General features: G+C 31.0%; 1 protein-coding gene across 1 annotated transcript in view; it reads right to left on the bottom strand.

Annotated features, from left to right (window-relative positions):
• Positions 1-15999: 15999 nt before the first annotated feature.
• The window catches only part of LOC129218182 (Kv channel-interacting protein 4-like), a 287294-nt gene continuing 281384 nt past the window's right edge, over positions 16000-21909 (bottom strand). Inside the window, exon 8 of the transcript XR_008580303.1 lies at positions 16000-16010. The gene's annotated coding sequence lies outside the window, so the exon portion shown is untranslated. The remainder of the gene's footprint in view (positions 16011-21909) is intronic.

The raw sequence follows: 21909 nt of genomic DNA, 5'->3' as shown, positions 1-21909 counted from the left end.
TTACCCCAAATGAGACCATTTGAAAAAGTAGGACCAAACCTGAGGAACCAGGAAAGGAAAAAAAAAGAGGATGCTCACAATCCTAACTGATACTCCGATTAAAGAAACTCTTACACAAGAGCAGTTAGAAGCTACAAAGAAAAAAAAATGGGCGAAACAAAACAAAAAGGAGAAATTACTTTAAGCATTACAAGTCTCTATTGAAGCAGAAATAGAAATATCAAAGAAAAAATGTTTGAAACCGAAACCTGCGACAGGGAAAAAATTAGTACACTCTGTTAAAATGAAATTGGGTGAACGATTCTGTTTACAAAGTAGAGAATTGAGCTTGCATCTATTGTTTGAAAGCACGCAACCAATTGAAAAAAGGACAAGACAGGGTTCAACGTTTTAGATGTCGAAACGCCGTCCAATGACAAGTACGCGAAAAGAAATACTTTGTTTTTGTTAGTAAAATCTAATATTGATGAAGAAGATGACTAAATAGCATCTGTTTTTAATTAGCAATAAGTCCTATGATTTTAGTTTAGCCTATAAAATAATCTTTAATTAATTATTTGTGATTTTCTTATTTTTAAAGTGTTTTAATTGAAATAAAATATTTGAATTCGGTTAAATGTCTATTTCACTTACTATATGGTATCATTTTTAATATGCGTGAGAACGTGCCCCACTCGATGGGTAACTTGGACTCAAAATACATTTTTTTGCGGTTAAAAACACAAGCTGAGCAACAACTGGATACACAAATTTTAACTTTATTAACTGCTTCATAAAACCTCAATATCTAAAATTTCATAGGTTCAAACATAAAAATTTGAAAATTAATTGAAAAAAATCCTCGTAAATGTGCCCCGGTCTACCCTATAACGTATCATTATTCCTTTTTTTTTAAATTGGAGTTATTGAGATGTAAGGGTTAAATATTATTTCAGATCAACTGATGTCTAGTGAAGTACTTGTTTAGTTAATATGAGTCATGTTTTGATTTTAAATGCTTAATAAAATTTGTCAAGTGTACGCGGAGCAAAATGAAATATTTAATTAACACTTTTTTTGACTTATTCACACATAAACACTTAAGTTAACTTACTGAATAGTTAACTTATTCATTCATTTATAAAAATGGCTACCTTATACATTTATTAGTTAATTTATTTACGTAATTTCATTTATTAATGTAGTTTTATATTTATACATTTGTTCAATTACTTTCTTTCTTATTTATTCAGTTTTATTTTTCGCATGTATTTATTTATTTATTTATGTATTTTTTGCTTGTTGCTTCATTACTGATTAATTTATTCCTTCATTAATTTACTTACTCATTCATTTGACGAAAAATATTTTAATAATCTAATAGAAATTATTTCATCAGGGTTTTCTCTTTGCTCCAAGCATTTAGCAAAATGAAAATTCTCCTTTTTTTTCTTTTTTGATGGTACAAATTTACTGCCAGATATGAAAAATAATATTTTAAGGCAAGTTTTGTTTCAAAATACATGATTCCTTCTTTTTGTACTCTAAATTCCAAAACAAATTTCCGATTTCTTTAATTTAAAAGAAGTAAGATATCTTCCATATTTCACTTTGTCCCCACACATTCCCCTACTATGTTCTCTCCTTCCAAATCAACATCCTCGTCGCTTCCCACCTACCCTCAGGGTTGCCATTTCCAGTCTCGCAGAAGGATTACCAGGGTGGCGCATTAGAAATGCATTAAAGAATGAATTTGCGATGAAAAATGAGCGTAAGGTTTTTTTTTTTTCATGAGAAATCCTTTCCTCAATACTTGAAAATGGAAGTACGAAGCAAATAACTTTATGAAGAAAAAAAATTCACGCAGCTGTGCTAGCCTGACTAAAAAAAGTGGTTTGTTTAATGTCTGAAGCAACGTGTAAGCAATTGTCTTTGCAAGTCATGTTCTTTCTTCAATTTTTTTGCCATAAATATATCTTTAGTCTAGATATGATAAATATTATTTTTCGGCAAAATACTTATCTCTGTGAATAACGTTTCATTAGATGTACAACAATATGGTGTACATACGCCAAAAATGTTGATTTTGTTTTTGTTTTACTCGGGTTTAAGTGACTGTCTAGAAACAGCTCAGACATTGAGGGTTATTTTTTTTAAAACTTGAATCAGTTAAGATAACTTGAGGTCAAATTATCTCTACTTTAAACTGTTTCTCACATGCTTCAATAATTCAATTTTATGTTTTGATATAAAACGAAACAAACTGAAAAAAAGCCCCACTATACTGCTCAAAAGTCGTAACTGCATCTGAGTTCAAAATGAGAAATTACCATTGAAAGTCGTGTGCCTCCATGTGTTTGATACAGATGCAACTTTTTTCAAAATTGTGTAAAATATATTTCTTATTCACAAATGACCATTAAACATTGTAGTTAGGTAAAATATGTGGCAAAGAATCACTTGGTGACCGTAACTCAATTTTGATAAATAGTGTAGATACGACTATTGTGCTTAGCACGGCAGTATAATTCTGCTATCCAAATTAAGAAAGAATAATTTTGAAATCCATTCAAATTTAGTTATTGGCCTTATTTTAAGAAGTTATCTTGCCGTTCCTTTGAGCCACGACTGAAATGGGATGAAAAATAAATTAACTTGATTAAAGTTGTGCAGTTTTATTTCTAAAATTTCTAAAGGTTTAAAACGTTCCCCTATGTACTGAGCAACATCAGAAAACTTCTATGTATGTTTTGTACTAGTAGTACATAGAATTTTACTGTGTTAGAAGAGTATTTTCAGCACCTTAGAAAACAGCTTCTAGTCAGTAACTTCAGAGCAGTTGAATAATGCAACTAACTGTGTACAATATTGCAAACTTTTGTCTTTGATAAAATTTAGAAAAGAAAACTTCTTTACGTAACCTTAACAGGTGAGTGCAGCATCTAGTAGAGTAGATTATGTAGTAGCCAGTTGATTTTAACTCTTCTGTGGGTTTTTCTTTCTTTCTTTCTTTTTTTTTTTTTTTTTTTTTTGAAAGTCAAACATACTAAAACATTTGAATAGGCACAAAACTAATCAGAATGGCTAAGTAAATCTGAATTACTCCAAAGTATATTTTACACTTAACATGCCTAATTTGAACTGCCTTTGAATTGTTAAACTATAAACAAGTTAACAAACTAAATATAATGATCCAGGGGCGTATACAATGGGGGGCATAGGGGTTATAGCAACCCCTTCCAATTTGTTAACAATGTTATCCATCCATCATTATTGCATGTGTTCATAATGCAATAATTATATACAAGATGGATGAATGTAGAACATTACGCAAATATATTATTACACATTGTGTTCAAGTACCTTAGGAATAAAATATAGTGTTTGCCGTAATCTTTTGAACTTATTCATTATTTGTTTTAGAAAGTGTTTGAAATAATATTCAACTTTCATTACTTCTGAAATTAATTGACAAATTTTACAGCCTACTAGGAGTTTATAGCCATATTCTTGGCCAATTTGGAACATTTAATTTACTATCAAACAGCTCTTAAAATTTCTCGTACCCAACTCTATATTTTTCAGCATGACCCCCCCCCCCCTCGCTCCTAGCAGGCAAGTCTGTATCCGCTCCTGCGACGATATACGAATTATTAAAGTCCAATATATGATTAACCACGTTGTTAAAAATCAAGACTGTTTGAAATAAAACCCAGAACACGAACATTTCCCCATGAAGTGTCGATCATTTGCGGTGCTATATAGAATCAATGTTTCTAATCTAAGACACATCTTTTATTTAATCCTCAAATTGCAAACATTTATCTCTAATCACTCCCAAGATGATACGATCTGTTGAAACGGAATTTAGTGTAGATAGTACCTAATCGGAAACTAATGCTTCCGGAGGACTGTTCACTATTAATGAAGCAATTAAAATGCATCTTAGAGGATATCTCTTCCTATCTATGCTGTCAAGAATGAGAGTAACTTGTTTCATTGCTGAGTAAGCATGTTGACATGATGTAAATGTGGGGTATAATTTGGATAAAACATTTAATAAATATTAATTGTTGGAGTGGAATTTAACCAAAATGTACAGAAAATATAAGTATTGTACGAAGTTAAATTGTTTTCGTACCTTTGTTAATCACTGCAGCATGCACTCTGACACCTTTTTGTCAAATAATTCTAATTTTTACGAAAAAGAGAAACAAAAGCTGTTTAACTTTTGTGCATCACAAAAATGTGCTCTTCAAACGAAAAAAAATGATCACAAACTTTTATTATTAAACTTACAAGACGAACATGGCGCCACTGTGGCTTTGTGGTTGAAGCTTTTCCTTATATGACAAAGATCGTCGGTTCGATTCCTGGGTGTTATTTCCTCTCTTTGTGCTGTATATCTTTCTTGTGCTGTGTTGTGTGTAAATAAACGAAGAAGTCCAACCTCTCCAGGAAATATCACCTAATATTTCCGTTATTAACTATGGACACGTAAACAGCAACAACAAGACGCATGCATATACGTTTATGATTTTATATATCGTCGGTTTAAAGGAAAACTGACGATATATAAAAGTGCAATCACTAATTGCTTTTTAAGTCGATTTTGGGGTATCAGCACATTTGGTTAGTAGAAGTTGTTCTCTTTACAACTTCTAGTAACCTTTAACAACAGCTTTAACAAGTTTTGTTAAAGCTCCACGCTTTAAACAAAACTTGAACATCAAAAATAAATAAATAAATAAATAAATGAATGAATGAATGAATGAATGAATGAATGAATGAATGAATGAATGAATGAATGAATGAATGAATGAATGAATGAATGAATGAATGAATGAATAATAAATAAATAAATAAATAAATAAATAAATAAATAAATAAATAAATAAATAAATAAATAAATAAATAAATAAATAAATAAATAAATAAATAAATAAATAAATAAATAAATAAATAAATAAATAAATAAATAAATAAATAAATAAATAAAATATTGCAACAAAAAATCACCCATATTTTTTTGCTATATCGTCACCTCACAGCATCACTAAGACATCTAATTCCAGAAATAACACTAAGATATCCTACTGTTCTTCTGAGGCTGCGATATATAGCTATATTACTATAGATGTTTTTTACATTTATAGCTGAAATTCTACATTTAGCATACTTGGTTCGTTGGATGCAAATTAATGTAAGCAAACGAAAATACGAAAATCCGTTCAGCTACTTAAAGTCGAAGACAGAAAGAGAGTCACAGCACACCAACGAATTATGATACGTATTATACATCACGTGTGTTAGGTTCAAACGGAAAGTTTAAATCCAAGCTGGGCTAGCACCCACTGATGTACCTTCACCAATGTAATGACCACGCCCGCATACCATTTTCATCTCCCGAGCCCAGGCATGCGGCAGGACGTGATTTTGGACTCTGTGTTCATAGTCCTCAGTCTAAAGCTTTATGTTGAGAGGTGGAACCACGGGGAGAAATGTACGCCGTTATCTGTACGCCGTTTTTTTTCCCTTTATCAATCTTTTTTTTTAAAAAAATAAGGTTTTACTTAATTTCAAAATAGCCCCCTTCCCTCCCCGCCAAAAAAAAATTTTATCAGGGAAATTTAAATCAAAAATAACCTTGTCCTTAACTAAGACTTTATTTTACACTTCGTCGATAAAAGCGTATGATATTTAACACTTACAAATAAGGATTATCCTGATTCAACTGGTTTAAAATTTTTTTTAAGGCTTCAAAAAACTGTAACATTAACGCCTACAAGATATATTTAAACATTTTTATCTATAAGAGCAATTGCACTAAAATTTAATTATTTGCCCTGAAACACCAAAAAATCGTGTTTTCTTTTCTTTTCTTCTTAGAGAAACTAAAAAAAAAAGTTTTTGATTAAACCAACAAATTTTTTTGTAAATGTAACAATGACAAAAAAGATTGATGGATTATATCCAAGAAAAGTAAATTTAAATGCTTTTTTTTCATATGTGGTTTAATTATCTACAAACATTGAGTTGTATAACGTACTGGAGCACGATGTAAACGGGTTTCAGTTAAAAGAATAAAAAATAAAACTAGATTTTATCGTCGTTAATTTTTCATTGCTTTAACGTGTCTTTTCAGAACACTTTCTTTTGACAAATATGAAATTAATGGTAGTAGAAAGCAAGTAGATCATCTTTACGAAATTTAGTACCTTAGAACATCTTATCACGTAGAAACTTAAAAAAAACGTATGATTTATTTCTGTTTTTTCTTCGTTTTGTTTTCAAGAAATAAAAATATATGATTAAAATATGTCCTCTTCTGTAAATGAAAACGAAGCAAAAATCTTTGTACTTTGAAGAAGCTTTCTGCAATTTTGAAGACAATTGATTAACGCTTCATAAAAATTGAACTTTTTGATCACCTTAAACATAACAGATAACACTTAAATGAGAATCAAGATTAAAAAAAAAAAAAAAGACATAAGTGAAAGGTTTTACGCTGTAGCAGTGTGTGTCATCTTTAAGCCGGATTTAGCTTTTAGTTCTTCGAGTTCTGTTTAATTTTTCAATAATTTTCAAATATGCCCTACCCCCTTGAAAAATAAGAATCTCATTAAAAAACAAAATTAAACCAACAGCTTCATACAAGTCTAAGCGGGTCTACCATCCCATGGGAAAATGTTTAATTTATTACATGTGTTTGTTTTTAAAGTACAATCTGCTAAACATTTATACGCTTCTTTTAGTCGTAAAAATAATTATTTAATACAAGACAACCGTTATGCAGTTTAATCCATCACTTCATTAATTAAATTTCAGTAGCATCTATTTGATTAAGAAAACAGTAGTAGGAAAAACACAACAAAATTTAGCAGGAAAGTATGCAATAAAAACATCGTAATATATGTTTTAAACGTCTTAAACGACAAAAAAAAAAAAAAAGAAAGAAAGAAAGAAGGAATGTAAAAAAAGATAGCCATTGCTGTTTTTTCTTGTGGCAAAAAAAGGCTTCTAGAAGTTCATTTCAGCATTTTCCACATACGTTAAGCATATAGAAAATTTTTGTTTTTTGCTAATAGTTTTGTTAATGTTGAGCAATAGAAAAATCAAGAGCATATTCTAACATTAATTTTTTTTTCAAACTTTGGTACGAAAAAAATTCTTCGTGATACCGGTTTAAATATTTTGACTCGAATTTACACTGTCGTAGCAAATAAAAAAAATCTTGAAAAGTATTAAAAGAGCCGTTGTAAGGTCCAAACAAATAATAAATAAATCAATAAAATGAATAAACAAACAAATGAATAAAAGTTATCCTATACTTTTCACAATTGGTTTTCGCTAAAACTTGAGGGAACCATAATGGCAAGTTCTCTTAGGAATTATAAGGAGTTAAATGCTCTTTAAGTAAACTGTAAGAAAGTACACAATAGTTGCTCAAATCACGAAATGATCCTAAGTCTGAGATGTTTTATACTTACTTGGGCAATAATAGCAAGTCTTGAGGCTCAGATGCTTAAACGTATATTATTGTGCGTAAATTGTTTATATGAGCCCTAGGTTTATTCATATGTGTCCCCCCCCTACAGGGGCACATGGGAACAAATGACAACATTAAAGAAATAAATAAAATAAAGACATGCTTTTTTAAAAAAATCTTTAAAAGCTTCCATGGTACATAGGACTATTCAATCATGGGTACACTTTTGCTCTAAGAAATTGACAATATTTATTGAGAAACACAGAAGTGAAAAAAAAAGTGGTAACTAGTGACCCTCTTTCCCCTACATGTTATGTAGCTTTGAGTAAATTGTAATTTTGCATGTACGAATATAGCCCTAAAACTTCAATTATCACTTTCTGGATGTGTTTTGTAGTTTCTGAGAACAACACGCTAACTTGGTTTTGAACCGAGAGGGTTTTGGAATCAGCATCTGAAAAATTTAATACAGTGCAAAATTTTTGTTTTAAAAGAGCTGGAGCTGGAAAGTCACAGAAATGTGTTCGATATTGCTGCAACTTTGAAAGTTACTTAGATTTAAGGACCTAAGACACGTCCTACATACAGTGGTTCAAGACTAATTCGGAATTTCGGAGTTTCCCAAAGGAAAAGTCCTTAAACACATTTAACACATTACAATGCCACTTGCTTTCAACAGCGAAAGGAAAATCATGTTGCTTCAAAAGGAAGTATTATACATAAAAATTTATTTCACAAAGTCTGCGTTCAAGCCGTTTAAATTTTTACAGCCTACCCTCATCTACCCCCTCCCTCTCGTGATACACGACAAAATATCCATTACTCTTCAAAATATAATTACTTTAAATACACTAAATATTTATGTTACTAGCTTATTTTATTTTTCAATTGAAAATTGTTTCATGTTATTATTTTTTTCACAAATCGTAATGCAAAAATTGGTCATTGTAATAGTTTAAAAAAATCTTTAAACGTGTGCTGGCTATAGAAAACCTATTACAGATTTATCATAAATATTCGAAAGTCTGATTTAATAAAAAGTGGCAAACTCTTTTTTAAGTATTAAAAACGAACGTTAAAAAGAAACATGAATTAAATTTCACATTAGAAAGAATTGAAAAAAAAAGAAAAGAAAAAGCATATAGCAAAAACAAGAAATTTAGAAGTGCGGTGTTGGATTTCAATTATTTTATCACGTTTTAATTATATTTTAAATTAACAATTTTCGTTTCTATGATTAAATTCTAAACCGAAAAATTAATCCCTTTTTTTAGAGATTTCATCATCAAAGCATTTTAATGGAAAAAAACAACAAAAGGGTAAAATGAATTTGTTTCTTCTACACGATGCATTTTAGTTTTTGAAAGAACAAAAAAACAAGAGATAAAGTATGCCCGTTTTATTTTTATTCCTCGTGTAAAACGGGAAACAATGCTTTCAAAAGAATGCGTTTTAAGTACTTTTCTGAAAACTAATCTGTTATTCCATACACGTTTTTCTTTTAACTTCGAAACAAATATAAAAGGAAAAAAAAATATTGAAAAATCAAAGAATTGGAAAAACACTAAATTGCACATAGAAAATAATCAGTTGTCACGAAATATTCGGATGTCAATCACATCAGAAATATTTCATTTCAATTTTAGCATAGACATAAGGTTTCCCCCCCCCTCCAACCTTGTGATAGTAGGAATTTTTTTAAGAAGAAAAAAAAAACGAAAGAAAATATTATGAGATGATATAAAAATTTTACGCATTTGTTTTACTGTAAAAGAAAATTAGGTCTTAATTAGAAGAGAAATTATATCCCTCTCCTCAAAACAGAACTGAGGAGTAATTTATCAAAAGGGGACGTATCCACTTTTTAGAAAAATTCATTTTATGACATTTTCTAAATCTTTCAGGTGACTTTTATCAAATCACTTGCTCTCAAGAAGTCCAAACGTTGGAAAGCCTATTTTAGATTTCTATTTTGGTTTAAAGGTAACAAATCCGTCTTTTGCACGTTTTATTTTGAATAAAAGGGGACAGATCTTGAAAGAATCTCCAGTACGAAGACTTAGACCCAAAGGAACACATGACCGAACTCCTCAAATTTCAATCCACTACTTTTAGGCTCATGTACTTCGAGAAGAGAATAAGAGAAGGTGAAATATTAGAGTTTTGGGGAAATTGGAATTTTCAACATTCAGGTTTTCGTTCAAAAGGGCACATATCCAAAATTAAAATGGCAACATCTCCTTGTTTTTTTACACAAATATTTCTTACTCTGGGTCATGATTTGCTGTGCTTTTGTGCTCAATTCTGTACCCAGAGAAGTTTATACAACTATATTGCTCTTTCCCTAATTCATTTTTCTCACCTCCTGAACATTTTTGGAAAATGGATATGTTCCCTTTTCATAAATTAAACCTCAACTATTATTTCCAAAATTTTGCTACATTGTTTACATCATTTCTTGATTCCAACTTCAGACATTTGGACCATCTCTAAATGCTGCTGTCCTCAGAGTGCACATATTGCTCAAAAGACCAAAGAAAGCCTAAATTTTCATTTTTATGGCTTTAATTTTGAAACTGGAAGATAATCCTCTTTCCCATGCTCTTTCACAAATGCCACGAAAGGTAACCGAAAAATTTATTTTAAGACTTCAATTTGGAAACATTTTCCACAGAAGTTAGCTTACCCAGCCCTTATCCCTTAACTTTCTTAAAAGCTACTTAAATGACCTTTTAAGGCTTTCACTTACAAACGATTTCCGGCAAGATCCCCCCTCCCCTCCGGTTAATATCGCGACGATAGCTTAAAAATGAGGCTTTTGAAGTGACTCATGAATCTTCCGTCCCTTTCTACAGCTAAAAATAGGTTAATATTAGATTTTTAGAGCACCAATGGCAAATTATTTCCAGAAAGAAGAGATTCCAAGCGCCTTCACTCTTCCTTTAATATCAGTAAGCATTGCCTAAAAGTGCATTTTTAGCACTGGACAGTAGAAGAGCAGGAAGAGCACTCACCTCCTCTCCTAATTTCTCAACATATAACGGCAGAGAATTTTGGTTTCTATTCTAAAAAAGTAGCTTCATTTTAAAAAAGTATTTTAAGGTCAGCACCCGAACCCTAAATTTTCTTCTTAAATCATCAAAAATAGCCTAAAATGCGTTTTTATGACCCTAATTTTCAACCTAAATCCATCCCCCTCACTTAACGTATCTGTAGATGTATATACAATATACTTCCATATCACGAAGTCGAAGGGTCTAATTGTGCAAACCATTTAAAATAAAAATAAAATAAATGTTAAATAAATAAATCATCTTCATTGTTGCTACAGCCCTTGGAGAGCCTCGAGCTCTTTCAATACTTCTTGCTATTCCACACGACTTGTTGCCATTTGCTTGCAGTTAATTATTTACAGTTCATTTAAATGCTCTTCAACTTGATCTCTCCATCAAAGAGAAACAGTTAATGAGCAACAAAATGGGGTGGTAGGAACGAGTGGTTTGACGAGAATTATGAAAAACGATTAAGAAACGAAAGAAATATAGTTAGAGAGAAATTCTTACAGACGAAGACACGGCTTAGTAATGAAGCTTATAGACTGAAGAGAAGAAAAGCAAAGTATTTTTTAAAGACAAAAAGAGGACATAGGAAAATAATAGACTGAAATTAATTGAAGAGCAGTGTAGGAAAGGTGACACTAAAGACTACTTTAAAGGAATAAGGGAAGAAATGGTTTAAAACCAAGAACTAATTTATGTAGAACAAAGAAGGTGAACCAAGTGGTGAAGAAAAAATTTGCAGAAGGAATGAGATGCCCCAGTAAGGAGGATATTTTAAACGCCATCAAAATGGTGAAAAACTTTGTATTTCTTTGCCGGGTTGGGCTGCCGGCAGAACTGTTTAAGTTTAAGAGCAAATGGATTCAGGAGGAAATCGTTGATTTGCAATAGATGATATGGAAAAAGGAAGAGATGCCAAAGGGCTGGCGTATTGCTGTGATATGTCTGCCAATACACTATAAAATTAGATACTACTAATTGCAATAACTATTGAGGGATCTCCCTCCTGGTTGTTGGATGCAAGGTTTTCTCCAAATTGATTATCAGAAAATTAGAAGATGCCACCGAGAATCTGTAGGGAAATTATCAATGCGGGTTTAGAAAGAACCGCTCAACAGCTGATCAGATTATTTCACTTAAATGCATTTTGGAGAAGTATGAATTTAACAATGATATGCATCAATTTTTATCGATTTTAGACAAGCATATGATTGTATTTACCGAGAAAATTTGTATTTTACCGAGACAGTTCAATCTTGAGAGAGTTGAATATACATCCGAAACTTAGAAGTCTAATTAGACTTACACTGACAAAATTTCACCGTAATGGTCAGACTCGAAAATAACGACGCCCAGTTGTTTGAAGTTAAAAAAAAGGCTTGAGACAAGAATATCCACTGTCATCGGGTGTGTTTAACATATGGTTGGAATATGCGATGAGAAAAATAAAGGTGAACCCGGGAGGTAGTATATTTACTGGAGCCAGCCAGTTTTTAGCTTTTGCAGATGACCTGGACGTGGTGACCAGGAACCAAACTTCACTCCGAGAGTGTTTTTTAGATCTGCTACTGTTGATATTGCATATACAAAGTACATGATAAATTCAACTAAAAAGGAGATGTACGAAACTAAAGAATTTTGAATGCATCAGATCGATGTATGGGAGATTTAAATGAGTTTAAATGTGTAGGCGCTCAAATTAAAGATCAGAATGAAATATAAGTTGCAATCGGAGCACGAATATCATCTGGAAATCGCTGCTACTATGCGTTACAAAAACTGCTAAGAGCATCGTGTTTGGGTACTAAGCTAAATATTCTAGTATACAAAGTGATCATCATACCAGCTGTTTTGTATTTCTCTGAGATATGGGCTATGAGAAAAAGCGATGAAGAGCTGTTGAGTGTGTGAGAGAGAATGATTTTGAGAAGAGTTTTTGGAGCAAAATCTGAAAAACATACTGTAATTGAGAATTAGTCAAATAAAGACATGTATGATCATTATAAGGAGTTTGATATTGTCACGGAGGTAAGGAGAAAGAGGACTCAATGTCTGGGTCACGTGAAAAGAACAGAGTCAAGCAGAATAACAAGAAGACTCGTTAAGGAAATCTCCATTTGATCTAGACCGAGAGGAGGGCTAAAATTCAGATGGTGAGAAATAAATAAGTACTGCATCGAATATTAGTAGGTCTTAATTAATATTTAATGTGTTTATAACGAACGTTATGGTTTTATTATAACCTGAGAAATTTTCATTTACAATCAAATAGTGAAATATGAGTATTAATTTTTGAAAATCGCTTGCAGTATTATACGCTTTGATGTCCAGGGGTTATTTTTTCTATCTGAGAGAGACTACATTTGTTAGTACTGGGTTAAAATATTACCGGATAGGTGACGTTATAAACAGAGTAAACATTTAACCATTTCACTTTGCCCCAAACTTACCCTACTATTTATTTTCTTGTCATGATAAAAAATAAATAATAAATAAAAATAAAAAAATGGCAAATTGGGAGGGTAATAGTAGATAGATGGTTTAAACTATTGAAAAACATTGAGCGTTCAGTTTCTGTTGTTGTTATGCAGCTTTTGTTTCTTTTTATTTCACGTTGTCTCTCGTTAGTTCCTTTCACTCTTTTTCTAGATGCGGCGTAGTTTGTTATAGAAGAAGATCCAGCTTTCCTGCCTCTGTTTGACTGCTGCTTTTTGGGGGGTAGTGGTACCATAGATACTGCTACACTATACAACAACACATACAAATCAAGGACAACCACATAAAGACTCTTGAAAGAAGAAGTCGAGGGTTGCAGAATACCTGGTGTCATATTGGTAACTATACACCCTCGACCCGACACGCCACATTGGAAAATTAATCTTTAAATTGATGGACAAAACATTGTTAACTAAAAAATGACCACAATATAATAAACTGCGATTCATTCGGTGTATATTGCGATCAATATCAATGTTGAATTTAAATGATCAAAACGTTTGATAGCTTTTTTGCAGAAATGCTTGACAATTAAAATACCCAGTTTGTTCCCTAGCGAGTGATACAAGGACAACAAGTCATCAGCTAGTTGTATGTTCAATGTAGTATCAAGGAAATATTTTTTATGTTGTTCATTCTGACACGTGACATCAACTTCGATCACAGTCTAAATCTCAGTATTTCATATTGTCCGACTGTTCCACGATACCCTATTGTCAAGTAAATACGCATGGAGGGCTTTTTTTTTTTTAACCGTTTGCAACGATTTGCTCACTTTTTGTTTCAAATTACATCATGCTTAATGCCTTCCTCTTGACCGATGTCGCTTTTCGGCACGTTTGATATGAAGAGCAAGATAGTTCCACACTGGCTATCTGTCGTATTTTTTTTCAGCATGAACGTCGTATTAAAATTTCAAATGGTTTTATTACATTCATTTATGTCTATTACTTATGCCGAATTACGCATTTATTTCTAGCTTTCAATTTATCGTTGTTAATGTAGGTAATGAAAGATGATTCTAAAGGTTTTTTCAAATGTGACTCTCTGCTGATAGGATTTCCAATTTACTCCAGTAAAATGACATAATTCTTCAGATAATGGTAATTGCAGATGCTTCAGGTTCATACATCCGTTTTCCCCCGAGAAATGCCATTTTAAACTTTTCGTTTTTGCATTATCTCATACATGACAGCTCACTGTACCTAATCAGAGAAATACTTCTACAGTACTTTTTTTTAAATATGTAGAGAAGGTGAACATAATTAAACGCTCTCTCAGTCAAAATATGATTGAATATTCAAGTTTCAATTTTTTTAGAATGGTTCCAAAATAAAACATTCCAGTAATTCCTAATGGGACACGTTAGGTTTATCATAAGCCATTTCAAAAACCTAAAATAATTTTCTTTGTCTTTCTGTAAATAAAGTTTGTCATCTCTAACAGCTTTCAAAATTTTGAAAGTTTCCATAACATTCTCTCACGCATAAAATCAATAGATATTCAAAGCACGTAATCTCGGAAAACATGATTACTTTTCCAGCTTTCAATAGTTAACCTCTTAGGATTTCGCAAGCTTTGAAACGTGTTTGACACAAAATAAAGGATATCGGTTTCTTGATACATTCGCATGTCTCTCAAAATTGATTTGCTGTCTGGCTTTGTAGTAGCCGCAACTTGTGGTATGCCAAGGACGTGTAGTTGTGAAAAATATTAAACTACAATACAAAATAACGGGTGTAACTTCTAAGTATATCTAAGTTATTTTTTCTGCTTACTTCTCTCCTTACTTAAATAAAATTATGAAAAGTATTTTTCACTGTCAAAATATTAAATAAGACTAGTTAGATGGACAAAGGCATAACTAATAAGTGTCGAGAGAAAAATAATTCATAAAGGAGCTTTGTATTTTTTTCGCGAGTAATTTCACAATACATAAAAAAAAAACCTTCACAAAAATCACAAAAGAAACCCCCTTTTTTGAATGTATATTTTGCTGTAATGTTTCCTTTTGCATAACGAAGGTCTGTACGTTTAAAGTATAAAGTTTGAAATGTAATGACAAAACTAATTTTTGTAAACGAATGCCTTATATCAACTTATTAAGAAAGAAATTATTATGTTGGTGCCGTATAAGAGCTAAAGTTAACGTTAAATTCACGTATCAATTTTCATACGTAAACAAGACTATTATATACCTATACATATTTCCCCATGCTGATTCAAAATATTTGTTTATTTTTTAGTAAACTAGCCCTTTGTGAGTTTTATATAAATATTTTAACATAGGCCATCATTTGAAGTAAGAAACTCCGATGCTTGATAAATAACCATGAATTCCATCGTCAGTACTCTATCAATTGTAGTTGAGATCTTCTGGACTCATATTAAATGCTATTAAGATTATGAATCGGAAGCTGAAAGCCAATTATGTTGCATTAGCTTACGAGAGTCGACTCTTTAGTTCTTTAACTCGTGAGAGGATTTGAGATCACACTGAGTCAAGAAAGGTTCTATCTTATAGCCTAGAGCAACATGGAGATCACGTCACTAATATATATATATATATATATATATATATATATATATATATATATATATATATATATATATATATATATATATATATATATATATATATATATATATATATATATATATATGTAAACAGGGTGGCTATAATTAAACGACCTTACTTTAAAGTTGTCTAGAGATAAAACTCGCTCAGAAATTAACAAAATTTTGTAAAATACATAAAGAAACGATTGGAATTCGCGTTTGAGAGTATAAAAATATATATATAAAAAAAATTCAACAGTTTCTTAATCAGAGGTTTTTTTAATGATATACACATTTGTTGTAGGTTTATGAAGTAGAAACATCGTTTTTCGCCGTCTTCATCACCTGCGCCCATGGAGCTCCGCCACACAGCCTTCGTGTGATACTCAAAAACCACTTTACAGGAGAAAGTCGGGGAAGGGGGAGGTCTAAAATAAAGTTTTTTTTAGAAAAGGTCTTAAAAGCAAACTATTAAATTTATTCTATGAAACCTTTGATGCATTTTATATACATTGGATTCATAAAGATTAAGCCCGAGGCAGAACCCGTCAATTTGGTTCGATTGTTTTTTTTTCAGTGGCACATTCAAAAGATCATATTTTGATAGCCCCACTTTCTCCATGATGGGTAAGGTGGAGCTATTTCAGAAACTTTGGTGCATTTTAAAACAAAAATGTGTATATATATATATATATATATATATATATATATATATATATATATATATATATATATATATATATATATATATATATATGTATATATAAAACTTATTATTTAATTGAAGAAATACTGTCAACTGTTATTAATCATTTATTTTAATTCTAAACTACATTTTGAGAATAAAACTGTAAAAGAAATTCGCTTTTCAAAGTAAAAGGTACTTAATATGGTTGTGAAAATTAGGAAAAGGTCTTATAATGCTATTGTATTACAAAATATAGACAATTAATCTTTGACAAACGTTGACTCAGACAAAAAAAAAAAAAAAAAAAATCAGCATAATGATAGAGTACTTGATGTACTGATAGAGAAAATTTATTACAAAAAATCTTGAGATTTGAACATAATCCTGTTTTTATTTTGATCCCTACTTCAAAAATTTTTTCAATGCATTTCACTTCTTCGTGCAATACCTTTCAGTTCTACCTTTACTAGTTCTGAGACGATTTAGACGATGTTTGACTTTACGACAGGCATTAATGCAACCAGAATTTACTTTCTGGGGGGGGGGGGGGTAGTGTTAGGTAATAACAGCTCTTATATGGGTATAAACTGTGACATTAGTATTGGAAATAACATATTAAAGCTATAGTATCTGAAGGCTTGACTCTCAAAACCTTCCTCGTGATGTCCCTGGCATCTTTCTTTCTGTCATAGAAGTCATTTTCAGTTTTCGGAGGAAGCGCTAACTACATGCCTTTTAATCTAATATTGTACCAATCGGAGAAACTTGATGACATGAGGAGCAAACTAAAAAATAATTATGCATACATCAAAAGTATTTTACGAAATAAACTTTTTTTTATAAGTGCCAGACTTTATAAACACCATGTTGTTATAAAAACAAGGTATATCTATCTAAAAATATTTATGAAATAAACAAGTAAAGTTGAAAATTCTAAAATGTGTTCTGTAACAATGCAAAAAACAGTGATTCATCAAATTAATCTTCAACGGAAATACTACTCAGTCATCTGCTCGCTTCGCTGTTTCATTTTTATTGTTTAAAATCTGTAGGTTTTTTGCATTTTTAACTGGACCTCACTTTTTCACGGTGCAGTCCTGAAACTATAAAGAATCAATTTATCAACTAAGACTCCTCCACAATGTCCAGCTTCTCAGAGGAAATGGGATGAGAGACTTTTCCCCGGGTTTATCACTACTACGTATATAATTTTAAATACTATTTTGTTAAACTGATCAACGTACACTATATGACTAAAAGTATTGGGACACTTTTAAAAATTCAATTTTTCTGATTTCTCGAGAAATAATTGACCAATTGCTCTGTAATGTTTTTCACATAAAAGGTATACTCTAGCCGTGTTTTTTCAATAAAAATTAAGTCTACTATTCATTTAGGGAGCCAGCAATAAATTGAGAAAGCAAAAAAAAGTTTTTGATCATCCTTTATTGTAAATAGCTGCAAATAAACTAAATTTCAGAAACAGGTCAACGAACTATCTAGAAAATTTTTGTGATATTTTCGTGACAGTATCTAATTCCCACGGAGATATAAGCATTTCTTTCAAAAATACAAATTTTATTTGAAGGTTTTTGGCTCATAACACACGGAGTTTTCCGTCAAAAGTTACTAAACTTTCAGAATACTTGATAGCATTCATATAATAATAAACAGAGAAATATAATAATAAATTTTGAAGTTAAAATATAGAAAATTTGATGAAATATGTGCGTTTAAAGCGATTGAATTTTTACTGTGCATGCGCGAAAGATAGCAATTTATAACCTTCATTAACCAAAGCTCAGATAGATCCTGCAACTTATGATACAATTCCAGCTCGATATCTTTAAAATTTAAAAAAGTTATCAGCGATTTATGAACGACTCGTGAGGGATCTTTCGCAAATAACCCATTTTTATCATGAATCAATTTGCACGATAGCAGGAAAGTGTTGAGAGTTTGCGAACGACCCCTAACGATTCGAATACTATCGTGTATTTCAGTCATATAGTGTATTTTATTAGTCATTTTCGCTCGAATGACTGTATGAGGTGCTTCTTTTTTGTTGCTACAGAGGGTACAGCACCGTACCCTCAGTACACAAAACTTAAAACGGGTTGCTTCGGAACTTTTTTGAGAAACAACTATCATAACTGTTGCTTAGTATTCAAGGCACAACAGTTCATCAATTGCACTCACAGTAGATGACAAGAAATGCAACCTTTTTTTAGTCACTCGTGTGTGTAGGAGAATGGGCAATAGTTTGACTTTAATATACCAGTTCTATATATAGCGTGTTCTCGTTCAACCTGTAAAATCTCTATTTTCGCAGCGGTTTGTCCTGAGTTGTTCGTAATTGCAAAAAAGTCAAAATAAGAGTCAGAGCTTAGACATTAAGTGTTTGAAGCGGAAAAAAAAAAAACGTCGAAAAACATGAAATCTAATTTTTTATACCCCTAGATACCTTTAGGAAAATCACAAGCATTAAGAAAAATTAAAAAAAGAGAAACATGTCTGCCCAAAATTAAAGGAGATATGTATTCAAGTTCAAAGTTTTTCGGGGGCCGTGCTGAAAATGAGATGTTAATATATCGCCCTATTTAAAGAACACGCATTATTTCAATTATTGATGCAAAAAAAAAAAAAAAAAACAGTATATTTTTAACTCTTTCATTGTTTTTGAACAATTTAAGGAAATAATACACATGAATATGTAAAAACACTCTGAACACGCTCCTACAATTTAAGAAAAATAAACCAAAAACACTAAACCTCTACTATATTGCACCTTAAAGCGAGGCACTAAAAGCATCATTTCATGTATCGGTGAATATTAGTCGTACTAATATCATTTTGTTTTTGTTATTATTGTTTTTGCATGCTTTCGGGAAGGTTTTTACTTACTTAATGGGTTACATACTTACTTGTGAAGTTAAATTTTAGGGATCCTACTCCCGTAAAAAAGGTCAGTTTCGTATTTTATCTTTTTTTTTCTTTTTTGCTTCAAATTTTAAACATTTAACTCTGCATTTCATTTTGAATTTTTACAATTGGAAATATAAATCTAGGACGAACTGTTAAGAAAACAGAGGTCTTGCTGGATATGAGGGGATACGTGGTGTAAAGGTTAGTTAAACTCTTTTTTTTTTTTTTTTGAAAATCTGGTTTTAAAATTTTTTTTTTTTTTATAAATTTTATTCCACTTTAAAAACTAGTTTAAGTGTAAAAAATTAGAGTTTTTTTTTTCATTGAATTATCTTTAATTTGATTTTTTCTCATATAACAGTTTTCTGCTTGCTTCTCCCCCCCCCCTCTACTTCGCTTTCTCCCTGCATTTATATTGTAATAATATGTCATCCATAAAAGATTTGATTTCAATCGTTTGAAGCTTTGTTGAAATTGGTTTTGCAAAGTTTTTTGGTGAAGTAATATTTAGGGGAGGTAGGGGATGCTTGAACCACACTTTAGTTTTTCTCTACTGCAAATTATCAGTTTTTTTTTTTTTTTTCTTTTTAAGTACGTGAACAAAAGTAATTTTTCTATCTTTTATCTGACAGTATGTTTTTTAGTTGAAATTAAGCAGATAGTTTGGGTAAAATAATTTTTTCAATAATTTCATAAAGGGATAATTTATCCCCACATCAAGGGATACATGATCCTTTCATGGAAGATACTTGATCCCACTGAGAAAATACAGACTTTTCATTGGATCAGCAATTTGTTTATGGATTTTAGTACATAATGTTTCAATTAAAAAAACTACACTTTCTAATTCTCTTTATTAAATTGTAATAATGTGAACACAAAGTAACATTGTTTTAAATTACACTAGAACATTTGTAAAAAATGTAGACAACTTTAATGAACTTATAATGCTTTTGATTTGATACTTACACTCCAATACAGTTGCGAACAATATACTTTGTAAATAAAACTAACAATTTTTTTAAAGTAGCAAAATGAAGTTAAATTACAATAAATAAATAAAATAAGATGACAAGCACAAAAATCAACTTATTTGCTTCTTGTCGTGCAATAATAAAAGTAAGAGTATTATCAATTGAATAATTTTAAAAACGAGGGAAGAAAAATTTAAGAATCAGTGTACTTATAAAAAAGAAAAGAAAGCCGAGCATATGTTTTCAAAACCTGAAAAGTCAAATGCAAACAATTCATTTGTTGCTGTTCTAAAAGTTCCGCTCAACCCAACTGGATGTGAGCCGTGCAGCTTAACACATTTTGTCAATTTTTCAGAAAAAATAGATTGATTTATATTACATTTTCGCTTTAGAAAACTAATTTCAAACTCTAGAAATCTTACTTTGCATGCTATCCGCTAATGAGTCTACCTAATGGGCAACTCCCTTTTTTGTTGTAAATCTAACTATAGCAAAATCATTTTTTTTTTCATTCAAAGATTTGACATCTATTTCAACTTGTTGAAGCTCATTTGGCTTATCAGAACTTAATTCATCAGTAGAGTTAGTTTATGTTTAGATGTTTGAGGTGTTCTGTGGGTTACAAGTGCGAACTGATATTTTAATTGTTTTGCATATTTACTGCAGTGAGATTTTAATTCTATTACTTATAATATGATAAATTTTGTTATGTTTAACATGGTTTTGAATGTTTAACATTAATGATAACTAAGTAAACAACAGTTGTATTGTTTTCATTTTGTTTATATTGTCATATGGATACTTGATCCCTGAGATCATGTATCCATTTGACAACGACATGATCTAAACGAAGGGATCAAGTATACCTAATATGCGATTTTTACAAACATACTTGTTCTATTATTAACAATCAGTGGCAATTTACTAAAAATATGTCTCAATAATTAAAGACTGTCTATACTTTAATGTTACATTTCGGTATTTTTTTTTAAAAAGTTGTATTTTACGGATAATGTAAACTTCAGAATGCTTTCCTAAAAAAAGTTTTCCTTGACACATTCAGACAATCATTTTTTGAGCTAAAACAAAATGGCTGAAAAAAGCAAAGTGTTGCCAGTTTTTAGTATAACTTTAACATAATTGTCAGGTTTCAAATCTCTACTTAAAGTTTTTGGTACATTTCTGGCAGTGGGATCATGTATCTCCAGGGACCAAGTATCCCCAGTCTCCCCTACAAATATGCTTCTTCTTTATTTCTTTTTTTTTTTTAATATTTAATTTTAAGTTAGGTTATGTGTATAAATGTTGTTGTTGTCTTGCGCCAGCTAGGCTGGCAATTTAAGGTGCGCTGCTTCACTTTTCCAACTGTATCTTAATTTGGTGTCAAGTCCGACTTCCACAATTCACATGCGCCGTAAGGACCCGTTTATAGGGTAGGCAACCATTCAGACAAGGACAGGAGAGAGAAAGTACATCCATGCCCGAGCCAGGATTCGAACCCGGGACCTCCCATCGCAGTCAGACTCCTCTGACTACTAGAAAGGGGGGGGCGACATCTATAAATGTAAATTAATTAATAACCTAAGTATTTTGAAAAAAAAAATGGTGTAAGTAAAAACAAAAAAGTGATTTAAGTGAAAAAAAAATCCAATTTCATGATTTTTTTAAACTTTTCTCCGAATAACGTCCTATTTTTAAAAGTGTTTTTATTTTAGTGCATGAATTTTTTTATAAAAATCA

This window comes from Uloborus diversus, chromosome 3 (genome assembly GCF_026930045.1).
Source record: "Uloborus diversus isolate 005 chromosome 3, Udiv.v.3.1, whole genome shotgun sequence".
In the NCBI taxonomy this organism is placed as follows: domain Eukaryota; kingdom Metazoa; phylum Arthropoda; class Arachnida; order Araneae; family Uloboridae; genus Uloborus; species Uloborus diversus.
Note: the sequence above shows the minus strand (reverse complement) of the source record. Positions and strands in the feature narration are given on the sequence as shown.